A 19,697-nucleotide genomic window follows, 5' to 3' on the forward strand; every position below is an offset into this window, starting at 1 on the left:
TTCACTGTGAGTGTTGGATTCCGCCAAGGGTGCGCCTCGTCTCCACTCCTGTTTATTATTTTCATGGACAGGATATCAAGGCGCAGCCGGAGGTATGGAGAGTATCCAGTACAGGGGGCATGGAGGTGGCGTCGCTGCTTTTGCAGTTAACGTTGTCCTCTTTGCCTCGTCAGTCTGCGATCTCCAGTGTGCACTTGGACGGTTTTATGCCAAATGTGAAGCGGCTGGCATGAGGATCAGCACCTCCAAATCTGAGGTCGTGGTTCACTCCCGGGAGACGGTGGATTGTTCTCTCCAGGTGAGGGCGGAACAGCGCCCTTAGTGGAAGAGTTTAAGCACCTCGAGGTCTCTTTCGCGAGCAATGGGAAGTGGGGAGCGGAAGATCGGCCGGCGGAACGGTGCGACGTCCGCAGTGTTCCGTGGTAGAGAAGTGTGAGCTGGGCTCTCAAACAAAGCTCTCAGTTTACAGGTCGAGCTACATTCACACCCTCACCTATGGTCATGAGCTTTGGGTATTGACTGAAAGGATGAGATGGCAGGTACAAGGGGCCAAAATGAGGTTTCTCCACAGGGTTGCCGGGCTCACTCTCCGTGATCGTGTGAGGAGCTCGGTAATCCGGGTGAGTATCAGACTTGAGCCGCTGCTCCTCCTGATCGAGAGGAGCCAGTTGAGGGGATTCGGGCACCTGGTAAGGATGCGCTCTGGTAGACTCCCCCTGGAACTCGACCAGGCAGCAGCACGTCCCACTGGGTGAAGACCCTGGGGCCGGCCCAAGACACGCTGGTGGGACTATGTCGCTCAGCTGACCTGGGAACGCCTGGGAATTCCCCAGGAAGAGCCAGAGTCTGTCTTTGTATAGTAGTGTAGTGCAGTCCAACCACGCAGAGACGAGCAATACTATAAGGGCTGGTTGCCATTCATTAAAACACGTTCTCACACTGCATCCTACACTCACGCCAGTGTAGGTGCACTCTATTCTCCGTCGCTCACTTGGACCTGGGATAACTATATACGTCGGGTCTACTCCGGCTACCCCTAGGCTCTCTCACCCGTCTGCCCGGGGCGGGGGATCAGCCAACACCACCCAGTGACGAGGACAGAGAGAGAGACCTCTTCCAGCCGATCCTTACCCTGGCTTCCGACGACGACCACGTGTCCGTCACGTGGTCCCCCTCTCGGCAGCTCCTCCCCCCAGCTAGGCCCGCCCCACTTTCCCGAAAGTGCTTCCCGAAAGTCCCCCTATGGAACCCGTGACGCTACGTCATCCTTGACCTCGCATAACTCTCCACCAACTCGCCACTTCCTTACGCTCATCCCTCACTGGCTACTCACAGTACTCCTCTACGGTAGTGTATCGTGTATAATAGCGTAGTGTCTAGTAATGTATCGAAGTGTATAGTGTAGTAGTGATTTGTAGAACTTTATTTAGTAGGAACTAAATAAAGTCCTACAAATCTGTCGACACACACACACGCCGACCGGATTATAAGACGCACCCTCAACCTTTGCTTTGACAAAATGTTGGGAGGAGGGGGCGGTGTGGAGGAGGTGGGGGGGGGGGGGTGCTTGGGGGGTGAGCGGAGCTTTGGGGGCGGGAGGGGGTGAGAGAGGAGGGGGGGGGCGTGAGGGACGCGGGGAGTGGGTGGGGGTAGGAGGCATGGGAGGGAGCGGTGGGTGGTGAGGGGCGGGGCTCCTGCCCCTCGTGTCATTCCTCGCTCTGCAAATTAAATGGAGGTGGGGCTGGTGGGGGAGGAGGTGGAGGAGGAGGACGAATTCTGATTGATATTCATTAGTCCGGAGAGCGCAGAGACACGAAGGCGTGAGAGAGTGTGAGAGTGAGATAGCTTTGTGAGAGTGAGAGAGCGTGAGAGAGTGTGAGAAAGGGAGAGTGTGCGTGACAGGGGGGAGAGTGTGAGAGAGGGGGGAGAGTCAAAGGGAGAGAGTGAGAGTGTGAGTGAGAGGGGAGAGAGTGTGAGAGAGGGGGGGAGAGTGTGAGAGAGGGGGGAGAGTCAAAGGGAGAGAGTGTGAGTGTGAGTGAGAGGGGAGAGAGTGTGAGAGAGAGGGGGGAGAGTGTTAGAGAGGGGGGAGAGTGTGAGAGAGGGGGAGAGTCAAAGGGAGAGAGTGAGAGTGTGAGTGAGAGGGGAGAGAGTGTGAGAGAGAGGGGGGAGAGTGTTAGAGAGGGGGGAGAGTGTGAGAGAGGGGGAGAGTCAAAGGGAGAGAGTGAGAGTGTGAGTGAGAGGGGAGAGAGTGTGAGAGAGAGGGGGGAGAGTGTTAGAGAGGGGGGAGAGTGTGAGAGAGGGGGAGAGTCAAAGGGAGAGAGTGAGAGTGTGAGTGAGAGGGGAGAGAGTGTGAGAGAGAGGGGGGAGAGTGTGAGAGAGGGGGGAGAGTCAAAAGGAGAGAGTGTGAGAGAGGGGGGGAGAGTGTGAGAGAGGGGGGAGAGTCAAAGGGAGAGAGTGAGAGTGTGAGTGAGAGGGGAGAGAGTGTGAGAGAGAGAGGGGGGAGAGTGTTAGAGAGGGGGGAGAGTGTGAGAGAGGGGGAGAGTCAAAGGGAGAGAGTGAGAGTGTGAGTGAGAGGGGAGAGAGTGTGAGAGAGAGGGGGGAGAGTGTTAGAGAGGGGGGAGAGTGTGAGAGAGGGGGAGAGTCAAAGGGAGAGAGTGAGAGTGTGAGTGAGAGGGGAGAGAGTGTGAGAGAGAGGGGGGAGAGTGTTAGAGAGGGGGGAGAGTGTGAGAGAGGGGGAGAGTCAAAGGGAGAGAGTGAGAGTGTGAGTGAGAGGGGAGAGAGTGTGAGAGAGAGGGGGGAGAGTGTGAGAGAGGGGGGAGAGTCAAAAGGAGAGAGTGTGAGAGAGGGGGGGAGAGTGTGAGAGAGGGGGAGAGTCAAAGGGAGAGAGTGAGAGTGTGAGTGAGAGGGGAGAGAGTGTGAGAGAGAGAGGGGGGAGAGTGTTAGAGAGGGGGGAGAGTGTGAGAGAGGGGGAGAGTCAAAGGGAGAGAGTGAGAGTGTGAGTGAGAGGGGAGAGAGTGTGAGAGAGAGGGGGGAGAGTGTGAGAGATGGGGGAGAGTCAAAAGGAGAGAGTGTGAGAGAGGGGGGGAGAGTGTGAGAGAGGGGGGGAGAGTGTGAGAGAGGGGGGAGAGTCAAAGGGAGAGAGTGAGGCCGTGGTAGAGCGAAAGGAAGGGGGTTTGGAAGGGTGGGGGGGAGAGAGGAAAAGCGAGAGAGAGAGAGGTGGTGCAGGCCTCGCATCGTCCTCTCTAGGGGAGAGAGGGAGAGAGAGGGAGGGAGAGAGAGGGAGGGAGAGAGGGAGGGAGAGAGGGAGAGAGAGGGAGGGAGAGAGAGGGAGAGGTGAATGGGGTCGTTGGTGGGGAGGGCGGGAGACGCGGAGGAATGGGGGGGGGAAGGAGAGAGTCGGGACCGTTACTCATCTGGGCTGGTGAGATGGGTAACGCTCTCTCTCTCTCTCAGTTGCTCTCAGTCTCTCTCAGCCTCTCTCTCAGTCTCTAAGTCTCTCTCTCAGTCTCCTCTCTTTTTTACGATCAGAGGAAACAAGAAGATGCTCGGTGTAATCGGCACTTTCCTCCGTTCATCATTTCGGTTTTTTTTTGTTATGCTTTGCTTTATGTAACCCCCCCCCCCCCCCTTTTAAATGAAAGACCCAACAAAATATTTTTTTTCATTTTTTTCTGTTCTTACCCCTTCCCTCTCTGTCTACCCCCCTCTCCGCCCCCCTCTCTCTCTGCCCTCTCTCTTCCTACTCCATTTGGCTCTTTCACTCTCTCTCTTTTTTCTTTATAACTACGACAAGTGCTGCATCTGCACGCAGCCCTTCCCACAGTCAAACGGCTTCCAACGGGTAGCTTAGATCTGCATGCAGAGCTCTCCGTCATCTGCCACCGAGCACACGGCCTCCTCCAGTGCCCACTGCTCCTTGAAGGCCGGCACGGCGTGGGTCAGCCGCGCACGGTGGAACTCCAGCCACACACCCTGGCTCCGACCAGAGCGCGGAAAATGCCCAGGCTGCTGGCTGGACGTTGCCCCTCCAGGGCCACCTTCCTCGCCCTGTATATGGCGAGCTTGGCGTAGCCGAAGAGCACGTTGACCAGCCCCTGAAGATGTTGGGGTCTGTCGCCCTTCGGATATCCAAAGATGAGGACCGTCGGGGAGAAGTGGAGGCTGAACCTTAGGAGGATGTTTCTCAGGACCTTGAACAGCAGGTCCAGGCTCCTGCACATCACGTATTGGTGCGCCACCGTCTCCACTTTACCGCAGAACCGGCACTCCGGGGAAGTGTCGGTGAAGCGCGCCAGGGAGACGTTGGTGGTGACGGTGCCGTGGGCGATGCTGCAGCTGAGGTCGCCGATGCGGTTGTACATCGGGCTGGAGTAGAGTTGCGTCCAGCGAGGCCTCTCCGGAGAGACGCAGGGCTAGGGCTTTCCTCCAGGCATGGTCCTTGTGGCTCCTCAGGGTGTCCTGTTGGTGAAACCGGACCATGTAGGAGTAGAGCACCTTCCTCTTTACATTTGCGAAGGCCACCTCCGGCAGGTCTTCCAGCCGGCACAGGTTGTGATCCGCCTTCGTCTGTCGGTACTGGCGATGCAGTGGCACGATGGAGAGCTCCGGTGGAGGGGGATCGAGAGGGGCCTCATCATCCCCAACGCCGATGGGGGGCGTTCTCCCCGCTGCCGCTGAGAAGGCCCCCTTGGCTTCGGCCAGGATCCGGGCAGCCACCCGGAGCGACTGCAGCCCCCCTGTCTTTGCGGCCATGTCTGCTGGTCCGAGCCACCGGCCCCGTGTTTCAGGCTCCACCAGATCCCCCTTCCTGGTGAGCCGCGCGTTGGCGAGGCGCCTCTCCATGCCAGAGGTGGTGGTGGTGGATGGCAGCTTTGTCTGTGGGTTCCTGAGGATCGATTCGAAGACCAGATCCTCGGCCGATCGCGGTTGGTTCAGCCTCCTGACGGCGAGGGAGCTCCATGTCTGCAGGACGCTTCTGTAGCAGGGTGGCAGCTGTCCCAGGGGGAGGCCCTGCAAGTCCATGTGGAATAGTTGTTTGGAGCACTGCAGACCCCCCAGCTGTTTCAGGAGGAAGGAGGCCGTGACGCTCCAGGCCGGTGCAGGGGCGGCATGCAGGAACTTTTGCGCTGCCTGCAGTCGGAAGGTAGCCAGCTGACTCCGCACGCACACCAGCCCGTGACCGCCCTCGTCCAGTGGCAGGGCCAAGACCCCAGCCGCGACCCGGTGTCCTCCACCCGACCAGAAGAAGTCGAGGACTTGCTTCTGAAGTGCGTTGACGAGGCTCATGGGGGGGGGGGGGGGTGCAGGGAGAAGAGTCGGTGCCACAGCATGGACGTCACCAGCTGGTTCACCACCAACGTCTTTGTCCTGAAGGTGAGGAACTTGCACAGGCGACCCCAGGTGCCCAGCCGCTCCTTCACCTTCTCCTCCAGCTCGACCCAGTTCCTCTGCGGTGGTTCCTCCTCTGGTCCGAGGAACACTCCCAGGTGGTGCAGCGATGTTGTGCTCCAATTGATGGCTTTTGCATTCACGGGACACTTGGTCATGTCCCACGCTCCAACAAGCAGGCCGCTGCACTTTTGCCAGTTCATTTTTGATGAGGAGGCTTTCGAAAAGATCTCCTGGCACTCATGTAGCAGGGCGACATCAGCCAGGGAGCGCAGGATGAGGAGGACGTCGTTGGCGTACGCCGTCAGGACCAACTTGACGCTTGGTTCCCTGTGCACCAGGCCGCTGAGTCTCTGCCTTATGAGATTCAGGAAAGGCTCTAATGCCAGGGCATAAAGTTGGCCCGACAATGGGCATCCCTGTCTCACTCCTCGCTCGAATTTGACCGGGGCAGTGAGGGCGCCGTTAATCTTGATCATGCACTCCGCCTTGGTGTAGAGTAGGCGGATCGTTCGGACAAAGGCATCCCCAAAACCCAAGGTTTTGAGGGTTCCCAGCAGGTACTTGTGGTCCACTCTGTCAAAAGCCTTTTCCTGGTCAAGAGCCAGAAACGCGATTGGGATGCCCAACCTCTTGGACACCGCGATGAGGTCCCTGGCCAGGAAGATGCCATCGTGGATGGTTTGTCCGGGGATGGTGTAGTACTGGTCCCCTTTTACGACTTGTGCAATCACCCCTTTCAGTCGAAGGGAGAGAGCCTTCGTCAATATTTTGTAGTTTGTGTTCAGGAGGGACACCGGACGCCAGTTTTGTAGGTGCCTCAGGTCTCCGTTCTTGGGAAGCAGAGTGAGCACCGCCCTCCTCCAAGACTGAGGCATCACCCCGGTGACTGAGGCTTCCTCCAGCACCTCTCTGTAGTCCTCCCGCAGGGATGGCCAAAAAGCGGCGTAAAACTCCCCTGTTAGCCCGTCTAACCCTGGGGATTTATTCGGGGCCAGCCCTCTTAGGGCTGCGTCAAGGTCAGTCCTGGTGAGCTTTTGCTCTAGCAGCTCTTTCCCGTCTTCCCCCAGGGTGGGTAGACCACTCCATGCCTCTGCCTGGGCCGGTTCCGATGTTTCTTCAGGGGAGAACAGGTTGCCGTAGAAGTCTCTGATGATGGTCGACTTCTGCTGGAGTTCGTGCACCAGGACACCGTCACCATCAAAGAGGCACTCCATGGATTTGCGTCTCCCATTCTGCCTCCCGAGGGAGTAGAAAAGCGGGGATCCCTTGTCAAGGTCGGTGATGAGCTTCACCCGGGATCGCACAAATGCTCACCTCGTCTGCTCCTCCTGTAGTCCTTTGAGATGCTCCCTCTTCTCGTATTCTTGGAGAAGAGCAGGGTCGATGTCCTCGGCGAGGCGACCCTCCAAATTGAGGACTCGGGCTTCCATGTCGGTGATGTCCGCGTTCTTCAGTCTGGTGCTCCCCCAGGTGTATTGTTGGCACAACAGCCTGGTGTGCACTTTGCCCATATCCCACCACTGGGCCATAGAGTCGAACTGCGTTTTGGTTTTTCGCCACTCTTCCCAGCAGTGAGTTATTAAAATGCCAGTGGGCCGCGCCCTCACGGGCCCTCTCCAGCCTGACACGGAGCACGATGAGGTTGTGGTCCGTGAAGGGTGCCGCCCTGATGCCAGACGTTATGGCGCACGTCACAAAGCTCTTAGAGATGTAAAATCTGTCGAGCCTGGACTGCGTCACTGAGCCATCGCGCCTCGTCCTCGTGTACGTGAACTGGCGTTGGCCCGGGTGATGTATGCGCCACACGTCCACCAAGGCGGCGTCCTCCAGGAGTCCCTGCATTTCCTTCTTTGGCCCTACTCCCCCCGGCTTCCCCCCCCGAACGATCCAGGGCGCCGAGTGTGCAGTTGTGGTCGCCACCCACAATCACGCACTTGTCGGCCGGCATCCCGGCCAGGTGCCTCCTCAGGACGTGCAGAAACGGGATCTTCTCCTTGTTGGTCACCGGCACGTACACATTCAGCAGGTGGGTGGTGACATCGCCCACCCTGACCGTTACCGCGAGCAGCCTTCCCTTCACCACTTTGGTGTGGGTGATGAGTTCGGGATGAAACCCTTTAGCGAACAGGGTCGCGACTCCACAGGAGGTGTTGTCAAGGTGGCTGTAGAAGGAGTCCCCTCCCCACTCCTTCCTCCAGTCATCCTCGACCGTGAGATGCGTCTCCTGAATGAAGAAGACAGAGGCAGCGTGTTTCCTCGCAAGAGACATTGCGGAAAACCTCCGCACTGCCTCCCTGCACCCGTTCACGTTCAGGGAGCCGATGTACATAGGCATTGCTTGTTCCTTGCCTCCGTGGCCTCCCACCTTGTAATTTGTTTGCGGAAAAATCTCAGCTTTGCCCTCTCCTTGCCCCGGGACTCGAGTCTCTGCTTGGCAAGGAGTCTCTCTGCTTGAGTCACAGAGGCCTGTATTGCCTTGCTGTCCTTCCATCGAGCCAAGGCAATATCCGCTCTGTCCTTCCTCATGTTGGTCTCGTCGAGGAATTTCCAGAGATCTTTCGAGGTCAGATGAGTCTGAGGGTCAAGGAGTGTAGACCCCTGGCTGTTCTCGCTCCCCATGCTGACGCAGTCGTCCTGATCTGAATCGATTTCCTCGGCGTCCGGCTCCGCTGGAAGAGCTGCAGCGGCTGAGCTGGCGCATGGCCCAGCGGCGTCCTCTCCCCCAGTGTCAGGGATGGCCTGGGATGGCTCCTGCTCAGGCTCTTTGAGTGGATGGCCCGGTGTCTCTTCCGCTGGTTTTGGATCAGCAGTGGGACGGGGACCTTCCTCCTCAATCCCATCCATTTCGTCCTTGCCCTTGGTGAGTGTCTCTCCGCCAACTTCTTCCTCTTGGTCAAGGGCTTCCTGTATAGCTGGTGGGGATTGAGTCTCTATGACAACAGTAGGCGGGTCGATTTCCGTGGTGATGTCGCCTTCATTGTCGACGGTCTCCTGCTGTGGAAACCCTTCCCCAGACGCACGCCGCTTCTTCCTCTTGGCGGGTTTCTTCCTCGCCGCCCGCGCGTCACTCGGCGTGGCGTCCGGGAAGGCAAAAACCACGTCTTCGGCGTCTGGCAGCTGTTCTGCTTCCTCCCCTGGTGTGGGGGGTTTCACCGCTTCTTCCTGTTCGAGGTCTGGGAGGGGTTCCTCCACTGAATCTGACCCTTGAGATCCGGGTCCTTCTGTATTCTTCCTCTTGCGATTTGTCGCTTGAGGCGGCGAAGTTGGGGCCACTACTTCAGGTGTAGGAGGCTGCGTGGCTTGCGGGTCCGGTGTGGGCTGTTGGGAGGCTTGTTGCAATGGGGGCTCTTGCTGCTTTGCCCCCCTTGCTCTGCCTCCCTCCCCTCTCTTTTCTCCGACCCTCGCCGTCGTCGGTTTAGGGCAATCCGTTCGGAAGTGTCCCTCTTCTTTGCAAAGATTGCATGTGATGGAATCTTTGGCATAAAACAATCTATGGGCAATGCCTGCATTGACAATGACAAACGGGCCCTCTTCCTGCTGTCCGGGAGTCAGCAGGACGTGCACCTGCCTCTTGAAAGATAAAATGTGATTGAGAGCAGGGTTTCTGCACCCCAGTGCCAGGGCACGTACTGGCACCACGATGGTGCCCAGCTTGGACACGTGCTCCAACACGGCCTTGTCGGGGATGTAGGGCGGCACGTTCGAAACGACTATTCGCGCCGCCACCGAAGCGATGGGTTCCAGCTGGACGTCAAGTCCCCCCACGGTCATCCCCTTCTCGACGGCCGCATCGGCCACCTTCTTCGTCGTCAGGAAGAAGACGGCTTTCCCGCTGACCTTCGAGGCGTGGGTGATGGTGTCTGGCGGGACGATGGTGGCCAGGGCCTCAACGTACGTCTCGATCGTGACGGAGCTCGAGGCGTAGCAGCGGTGCCGTTCTCGCGCAGCGGCAGTGGTCGCTGCGCGCTTGGGGGGGTTGGCCTTGGAGCAGAGACCCTAGTGGGGGGCCTCGTGACTCCAGGCAGATTGGTAGCTGCGACCTTTGCGTAGGTGGCCATTTTGTTCCTGCTGCCTTCAATTTCTACTTGACTGTGGTGCTGCGCTTCTGTACAGAGTTCCCCTTGAGAGAATGGAAACTGAGGATGAATAAAGAATCCTCGTTTAAGAAAAGAATGAAAGGAAAAAAGAAAGGAAAGCTCTCTCTCTCAGTCGCTCTCTCTCAGTCGCTCTCTCTCAGTCGCTCTCTCTCTCAGTCGCTCTCTCTCAATCGCTCTCTCTCAATCTCTCTCAGTCGCTCTCTCTCAGTCGCTCTCTCTCAGTCGCTCTCTCTCAGTCTCTCTCTCAGTCTCTCTCTCAGTAGCTCTCTCTCAGTCTCTCTCTCAGTCGCTCTCTCTCAGTCGCTCTCTCAGTCGCTCACTCTCAGTCTCTCTCTCTCAGTCTCTCTCTCAGTCTCTCTCTCTCAGTCGCTCTCTCAGTCGCTCTCTCTCAGTCGCTCTCTCTCAGTCGCTCTCTCAGTCGCTCTCTCTCAGTCGCTCTCTCTGCCGCTCTCTCTCAATCTCTCTCTCAGTCGCTCTCTCTCAGTCTCTCTCTCTCAGTCTCTCAGTCTCAGTCGCTCTCTCTCAGTCGCTCTCTCTCAGTCGCTCTCTCTCAGTCGCTCTCTCAGTCTCTCTCTCTCAGTCGCTCTCTCTCAGTCGCTCTCTCTCAGTCGCTCTCTCTCAGTCTCTCTCTCAGTCTCTCTCTCAGTCGCTCTCTCTCAATCTCTCTCAGTCGCTCTCTCTCAGTCTCTCTCTCTCAGTCGCTCTCTCTCAGTCACTCTCTCAGTCGCTCTCTCTCAGTCGCTCTCTCTCAGTCGCTCTCTCTCAGTCACTCTCTCAGTCGCTCTCTCTCAGTCACTCTCTCAGTCGCTCTCTCTCAGTCTCTCTCTCAGTCTCTCTCTCAGTCGCTCTCTCTCAGTCTCTCTCTCTCTGTCGCTCTCTCTCAGTCGCTCTCTCTCAGTCGCTCTCTCTCAGTCTCTCTCTCAGTCGCTCTCTCTCTGTCGCTCTCTCTGCCGCTCTCTCTCAGTCTCTCTCTCAGTCTCTCTCTCAGTCGCTCTCTCTCAGTCTCTCTCTCTCAGTTGCTCTCTCAGTCGCTCTCTCTCAGTCGCTCTCTCTCAGTCGCTCTCTCTCAGTCGCTCTCTCAGTCGCTCTCTCTCAGTCTCTCTCTCAGTCGATCTCTCTCAATCTCTCTCAGTCGCTCTCTCTCAGTCTCTCTCTAAGTCTCTCTCTCAGTCTCTCTCTCTCAGTCTCTCTCTCTCAGTCGCTCTCTCTCAGTCGCTCTCTCAGTCGCTCTCTCTCAGTCGCTCTCTCTCAGTCGCTCTCTCTCAGTCTCTCTCTCAGTCTCTCTCTCTCAGTCGCTCTCTCTCAGTCGCTCTCTCTCAGTCTCTCTCTCTAAGTCTCTCTCTCAGTCGCTCTCTCTCAGTCTCTCTCTCAGTCTCTCTCTCTAAGTCTCTCTCTCAGTCGCTCTCTCTCAGTCGCTCTCTCTCAGTCTCTCTCTCTCAGTCGCTCTCTCAGTCTCTCTCTCTCTCAGTCTCTCAGTCTCTCTCTCTCAGTCGCTCTCTCTCAGTCGCTCTCTCTCAGTCGCTCTCTCTCAGTCTCTCTCTCAGTCGCTCTCTCAGTCGCTCTCTCTCAGTCTCTCTCTCTCAGTCTCTCAGTGTCTCTCTCCCAGTCGCTCTCTCTCTACCCCCTCTCCGCCCCCCCTCTCTCTCTGCCCCCTCTCTTCCTACTCCATTTGGCTCTCTCTCGCTCTCTTTTTTCTTTATAACTACGACAAGTGCTGCATCTGCACGCAGCCCTTCCCACAGTCAAACGGCCTCCGACGGGTAGCGTAGATCTGCATGCACAGAGCTCTCTACCGTCATCTGCCACCGAGCACACAGCCTCCTACAGCGCCCACTGCTCCTTGAAGGCCGACACGGCGTGGGTCAGCCACACCCTGGCTCCGACCAGAGCGCGGAAGATGCCCAGGCTGCTGGCTGGACGTTGCCCCTCCAGGGCCACCTTCCTCGCCCTGTATATGGCGAGCTTGGCGTAGCCGAACAGCACGTTGACCGGCCCCTGAAGATGTTGGGGTCCGTCGCCCTTCGGGTATCCAAAGATAAGGACCGTCGGGGAGAAGTGGAGGCTGAACCTTAGGAGGATGTTTCTCAGGACCTTGAACAGCGAGTCCAGGCTCTTGCACACCACGTATTGGTGCGCCACCGTCTCCACTTTACCGCAGAACCGCCACTCCGGGGACGTGTCGGTGAAGCGCGCCAGGGAGACGTTGGTGGTGACGGTGCCGTGGGCGATGCTCCAGCTGAGGTCGCCGATGCGGTTGTACGTCGGGCTGGAGTAGAGTTGCCTCCAGCGAGGCCTCTCCGGAGAGACGCAAGGCAGGGCTCTCCTCCAGGCATGGTCCTGGTGGCTCCTCAGGCTCAGTCGCTCTCTCAGTCGCCCTCTCAGTCTCTCAGTCGCTCTCTCTCTCTCTCAGTCGCTCTCTCAGTCGCTCTCTCTCATTCGCTCTCTCAGTCGCTCTCTCAGTCTCTCTCTCAGTCTCTCTCTCAGTCTCTCTGAGTCTCTCTCATTCGCTCTCTCTCTCAGTCGCTCTCTCAGTCTCTCTCTCAGTCGCTCTCTCTCTCAGTCGCTCTCTCTCAGTCTCTCTCTCAGTCGCTCTCTCTCAGTCGCTCTCTCAGTCTCTCTCTATCAGTCGCTCTCTCTCAGTCTCTCTCTCAGTCGCCCTCTCAGTCTCTCTCTCAGTCGCTCTCTCTCAGTCGCTCTCTCTCAGTCTCTCTCAGTCGCTCTCTCAGTCTCTCTCTCAGTCGCTCTCTCTCATTCGCTCTCTCAGTCGCTCTCTCTCTCAGTCACGCTCTCTCATTCGCTCTCTCATTCGCTCTCTCTCAGTCGCTCTCTCAGTCGCTCTCTCTCTCAGTCTCTCTCTCAGTCGCTCTCTCAGTCGCTCTCTCTCAGTCGCTCTCTCTCAGTCTCTCTCTCAGTCGCTCTCTCTCTCTCAGTCGCTCTCTCAGTCGCTCTCTCTCTCAGTCTCTCTCTCTCAGTCGCTCTCTCATTCGCTCTCTCTCAGTCGCTCTCTCATTTGCTCTCTCAGTTTCTCTCTCAGTCGCTCTCTCTCAGTCTCTCTCTCAGTCGCTCTCTCTCATTCGCTCTCTCTCAGTCGCTCTCTCATTCGCTCTCTCAGTCTCTCTCTCAGTCGCTCTCTCTCTCAGTCTCTCTCTCAGTCGCTCTCTCTCATTCGCTCTCTCTCAGTCGCTCTCTCATTCGCTCTCTCAGTCTCTCTTCAGTCGCTCTCTCTCTCAGTCTCTCTCTCAGTCGCTCTCTCTCATTCGCTGTCTCAGTCTCTCTCTCTCAGTCGCTCTCTCAGTCGCTCTCTCTCAGTCTCTCTCTCAGTCGCTCTCTCAGTCTCTCTCTTTCAGGCAGTGAGAGAGACAGGGGAGAGCGGAGAGAAGAGAGAGTTTAGTGGGAGCAAAGGAAGAGATGATGATGATGATGACACTTCCTTATTTAATGTGGTGGTTGTGTTTGTTATAACTGTGGTTGTCGTGGTGGTGGTGTTGGTGGTGGTGGTGTCCGTGACCTTGAGACTCGAGTTGAACAGGGAGGGGGGGCAGCGGGGAGGAAGAGCGGAGCTTAAATTAAATGAGCGGCAGAGATGGATGCCCCGTGTGGGGGGAGAGGGAAGGAGAGGAGGGGGGGGCAGTGGGGGGGAGATCTCCCGGTGGTTGTGGATTGGAGTGCAGGAGCTCACGCCCGGTAGAAGCGACACCACAACAACACCACCACGGCGCCTGTGCCAGGCTGGATGCACCTTGAAATCATCACGGATGAGGCCATCACGTGAAGTCTCGCTGCTGGAAGGAGGTCACGGGTCAGACCCAGGCGCTGTGGGTTGACTGAATGAGATGACCGGTAGATGCACCAGCTGTACCCCCTACTGTGCCAACTTGCTGTGTTTTATATGCCCGGCGCTCCGCTCGTTGTTGTGAGCGTCGCTCCTCTGCCCTCCGTTGTTGCTGGAGGGCGACTGCCTCCAACTGCCCAGTAGCAGCGTCCTTCACGAGCCTCCTCCATAGAGGCCGATCTTGACACCGCTGGTACCAGTCATTGGCAGTCCACTCAGCTCCACATCCTCCCGTACCGCATCACTCCATCTCCTCTCTAGCCCGTGCCGTGCCCGTTTAGCCCTCTCTATGCGGCCAAACAGAAGCTGCTTGGGCATGCGGTGGCTGGGCATGCGGTGGCTGGGCATGCGGTGGCTGGGCATGCGGTGGCTGGGCATGCGGTGGCTGGGCATGCGGTGGCTGGACATGCGGTGGCTGGGCATGCGGTTGCTGGGCATGCGGTGGCTGAGCATGCGGTGGCTGGGCATGCAGGCTACATGACCCAGCCAAGGCAGCCTCGCCTGCCGGAGGAGCTCATTGATGGGATTGTGTGAGTTCACACAATCCAGTCTGGCTAAGCCCAGGATGGATCGTAGGCAGGCCAGCCTGAATAAATGACGAGTAGCTTCCACACGGCGTTACACAGCCGATGAAAAGGTAAAGCCGCTCGACTGATTCGGAGACCTCTGCTGCAAACTGGAGGTGGTCATGAGCACAAAGTATGGAAACTCATCCATTCTCTCAACACCTGCACCATCACTGACGCTCAGATGATAGGGTGGACACGCAGAGATATGGAGACACAACGACGCACGGAGACAAATATGAAGACCCCCCCCGTGTGGCCTTCACCGATTCTTGGAGAAAGTGCCGCAACAATCGGTGAAGGCTGGCACTGTGGCACACGAGGGGGTGGGTGGGCAGCACCACGCCCGACCGCCTTTGTCTCCCCAGAAGCGATGTTTACACACCGCACCAGGCTAGCTGCATCAGTCACGTGGTAACTAGTGTAGCTAGCCAGGTGGTGTTCACCACCTGGCTAGCTACATCAGTCACGTGGTAACTACGGTAGCTAGCCTGGTGGTCACCACCTGGCTAGCTATACCAGTCACGTGTTAACTATACCAGTTACGTGGTAACTAGTGTATCTAGCCTGGTGGTCACCACCTGGCTAACTACACCAGTCACGTGGTAACTAGTGTAGCTAGCCTGGTGGTGACCACCTGGCTAACTACACCAGTCACGTGGTAAAGAGTGTATCTAGCCTGGTGGTCACCACCTGGCTAACTACACCAGTCACGTGGTAACTAGTGTAGCTAGCCTGGTGGTGACCACCTGGCTAACTACACCAGTCACGTGGTAATGAGTGTAGCTTGCCTGGTGGTCACCACCTGGCTAGCTACACCAGTCACGTGGTAACTAGTGTATCTAGCCTGGTGATCACCACCTGGCTAACTACACCAGTCACGTGGTAACTAGTGTAATTAGCCTGGTGGTCACCACCTGGCTAACTACACCAGTCACGTGGTAACTAGTGTAGCTAGCCTGGTGGTGACCACCTGGCTAACTACACCAGTCACGTGGTAAAGAGTGTATCTAGCCTGGTGGTCACCACCTGGCTAACTACACCAGTCACGTGGTAACTAGTGTAGCTAGCCTGGTGGTGACCACCTGGCTAACTACACCAGTCACGTGGTAAAGAGTGTAGCTTGCCTGGTGGTCACCACCTGGCTAGCTACACCAGTCACGTGGTAACTAGTGTAGCCAGCCTGGTGATCACCACCTGGCTAACTACACCAGTCACGTGGTAACTAGTGTAATTAGCCTGGTGGTCACCACCTGGCTAACTACACTAGTCACGTGATAACTAGTGTAGCTAGCCTGGTGGTCACCACCTGGCTAGCTACACCAGTCACGTGGTAACTAGTGTAGTTAGCCTGGTGGTCACCACCAGGCTAGCTACACCAGTCACGTGGTAACTAGTGTAGCTAGCCTGGTGGTCACCACCTGGCTAACTACACCAGTCACGTGGTAACTAGTGTAGCTAGCCTGGTGGTCACCACCAGGCTAGCTACACTAGTCACGTGGTAACTAGTGTAGCTAGCTTGGTGGTCACCACCTGGCTAACTACACCAGTCACGTGGTAACTAGTGTAGTTAGCCTGGTGGTCACCGCTAGGCTAGCTACACTAGTCACGTGGTAACTAGTGTAGCTAGCCTGGTGGTCACCACCTGGCTAGCTACGCTAGTCACGTGGTAACTATTGTAGCTAGCCTGGTGGTCACCACCAGGCTAGCTACACTAGTCACGTGGTAACTAGTGTACCCCCATCAACAACACAACAACTCACCACAACCCCTCCCCCATCAACAACACAACAACTCACCCCTCCCCCTACCCCCATCAACAACACAACAACTCACCCCTACCCCTTGCCCTACCCCCATCAACAACACAACAACTCACCCCAACCCCTACCCCATCAACAACACAACAACTCACTCCAACCCCTCCCCCATCAACAACACAACAACTCACCACAACCCCTACCCCTACCCCCATCAACAACACAACAACTCACTCCAACCCCTCCCCCATCAACAACACAACAACTCACCACAACCCCTACCCCTCTCACTCACTCACCCCTCTCACTCACTCACCCCTGTCACTCACCCCTCTCACTCACCCCTCTCACTCACTCACCCCTCTCACTCACTCACCCCTCTCACTCACTCACCCCTCTCACTCACTCACCCCTCTCACTCACTCACTCCTGTCACTCACCCCTCTTACTCACTCACCCCTCTCACTCACCCCTCTCACTCACCCCTCTCACTCACTCACCCCTGTCACTCACCCGTCTCACTCACTCACCTCTCTCACTCACCCCTCTCTCACTCCACACTCACTCTATCTCACTCACCCCTCTCACTCACTCACCCCTCTCACTCACTCACCCCTCTCACTCACCCCTCTCACTCACCCCTCTCACTCACTCACCCCTCTCACTCACCCCTCTCACTCACCCCTCTCACTCACTCACCCCTGTCACTCACCCCTCTCTCACTCCACACTCACTCTATCTCACTCACCCCTCTCACCCACTCCATCTCTCACTCACCTCCTCTAATTCTCTCCCTCGCAGGTGAGTTACAGATCTACTCACCGACACACCCACGCACTCACCCACACACTCACTTGCCTACCCACAAAGACACAGATCCCCTGTATAGGCTTAACAGATCGTAGGGGCAAGTGCAGTTAGCGAGCACCGATGAAGACCGGAACGATACACGAGGGGGTGGGTGGCCAGCACCGCGCCCGCTCACCCAACCATCTACCCACTCACCCACCCACCTACCCACTCACCCGCCCACCTACCCGCTCGCCCGCCCACCTACCCGCTCGCCCACCCACCTACCCGCTCACCCACCCACCTACCCGCTCACCCACCCACCTACCCGCTCACCCACCCACCTACCCGCTCACCCACCCGCTCACCCACCCGCTCACCCACCCGCTCACCCACCCCGCTCACCCACCCGCTCACCCACCCACCTACCCACTCATCCACCAACCCACTCATCCACACACACATTCACACACCTGCTCACGCACCCACCTACCTACCCACCCACTCACTTACCCACTCACCTACCCACTCATCAAGACACCCGCTCATCCACCAACGCACTCACCCACACACACATCCACCCACCTACCCACTCACCCACCTACCCACTCACCCACACACACATCCAGATACCCGCTCACCCACCTACCCACCCACATTAGTAAATGTGTGTTCAGTAGCAGGGGTTGATAAACCACGCTGTGTCTCTCCCCCCCCCCCCCTCACGGGGTGGGGGGGGGGGGTGTGAGCAGCCAATCACGGCTCGGCTCTGACGGCGCCCACACGCGGGAAGTCTCAAACACCGCAGCAATCAGCCCGGAGAGAGTCTCGAGATTTAAATAATTAAATATGTATTATACAGTCAAAGATCCCCCAAATAGTCTCAACATACTGTTGGAGCAAGTGCTGTTGGCCACCCACCCCCTCGTGTGCAATGCCAGCCTTCGTAGTTGCTCGCTCAATATGTGTACTGTATATGAATACACAAACAATATATACAAAAGACAAAGATCCCCCATCTAGCCTTGTACATGCTGTAGGGGCAAGTGCTGTTAGCCAGCACTTATGAAGGTCGGAACGGTACACGAGGGTGTGGGTTGCCAACACCACGCCCGGCCACCTTTGTCTCCCCAGTGGCGATGTTTACACATCGCACCAGGTACTCATTTAAGGCTGGCACGACCTAGGGGAGGCCCAGGACCGGTTCGGATAATCGTCACTGGGGTTGGCCGTGAGCGGGAATCGAACTCGGGTAGCCAGGTTCGCATCTCGGCGCGCTTCCCGCGACACTACCGCTCCCCACAAACACAGACAAACACACAGACACACAGACACACACACAGACACACACACAGACACTGACACACACAGACACACACAGACACACACACAGACAAACACAGACACACACAGACACACACACAGACACACACACAGACACAGACACACACAGACACACACACAGACACACACACACAAACACAGACACACACACAGACACACACAGATACACACACAGACACACACACAGACAAACACACAGACACACACACACAGACACACACACAGACACACACAGATACACACACAGACACACACAGATACACACACAGACACACACACAAACACATACACACAGATACACACACAGACACACACACAGACACACACACAGATACACACACAGACACACACACAGACACACACACAGATACACACACAGACACACACAGATACACACAGACACACACACAAACACATACACAGACACAGACACACACAGACACACACACAGACACGCAGACAAACACACAGACACACACAGACACACACATAGACAAACACACACAGACACACACACACAGACAAGTGGCGATGACGTCACCACGACGCTTGTGCCAGGCTATGTGCACCCTGAGGCCACGTGAAGTGTCGAACGCCCGCTGGCAGGAGGTCACGGGGCAGACCCAGGTGCCACGGGTCGACTGACTGAGATGACTGGCTGATGCACCACCTGTGCCCCCTACTGTGCCAACCTTCTGTGCTTTAGCCACCCGGCGCTCCGCTCGTTGTTGTGAGCGTCGCTCCTCCGCCCTCCGTTGTTGTTGGAGGGCGACTACCTCCAACTGCCCAGTAGCGTCCTTCAGGAGCCTCCTCCACAGAGGCCGATTTTGACACCGATGGTACCAGTCATCAGTTCCACGTCCTCCTGTACCACATCACTCCATCTCTTCTCTAGCCCGTGCCGCGCCCGTTTAGCCCCCTCAATCCGGCCGAACAAAAGCTGTTTCGGCATGCGGTGGCTGGGGATGCGGGCTACATGACCCAGCCATCGCAGCCTTGCCTGCCGGAGGAGCTCACCGATGGGACCTTGCACAGATCTTTCAAGGACCTGTGAGCTCCTCACACAATCCAGTCTGGCCAAACCCTGGATGGATCGTAGGCAGGCCAGCCTAAATGTTTCTAACCGGCGAAGATGTTCCATTAGGTGGGTCCACGTTTCGCAAGCGTAGAGAAGGGAGGGAATGACCGTGGCCGAGAAGACCTGAAGCTTAGTGCGGAGCGACAGACCAGGTAGCTTCCACACAGTGTTACGCAACCGATGAAAAGATATTGCCGCTCGACTGATTCGGAGTGAGACCTCTGCTGTTAAACTGGAGCCGGTCATAAGCACACTGCCCAGGTATGGGAAACTCTCCACTCGCTCCACAACTGCCCCATCACCGATTGGGAGTTGTGGGGGTGGAGTGTCCGATGGTACAAAATACCCAAGCAGGTGCTTAGTTTTGGTGGGGCTGATGGTAAGGCCCCACCTTTTAGTGGCACGCTCCAGTCTCAGCAGCAGCGTCTCCAACTCCTCCTCTGAATGAGCAGCCATTACCAAATCATCAGTATACATAACGTGGTTGAGCAATAGGGAGCCAGCCCTTGACCGCACCCGGGCATCGATCAGCCTCCCATTATATCTGTACCAAATGGAGATTCCCCCGATACAGCTATTGAACGCTTCACGAATTACGTGGTCAAAATAGATGTTAAATAATGTGGGAGCCAGAGGACATCCCTGTCGCACCCCAAGGTGTACAGGGAATGGCTCTGACTCCCGGCCACGTAGTTTTACCCGGGCCCGGTCACCATCATGAAGGTCCTTAATGATCGTGAGCAGAGGGTCAGGTACTCCAAAAGCACGAAGAACAACCTAGAGCCCAGGCCTACTGATGGTATCATAGGCCTTGACCAGGTCAATAAAGCAGAGATGTAG

This window comes from Petromyzon marinus, chromosome 54 (assembly GCF_048934315.1).
Source record: "Petromyzon marinus isolate PM22_M1 ecotype Great Lakes invasive population chromosome 54, UKy_Petmar_22M1.pri1.0, whole genome shotgun sequence".
NCBI lineage: Eukaryota > Metazoa > Chordata > Hyperoartia > Petromyzontiformes > Petromyzontidae > Petromyzon > Petromyzon marinus.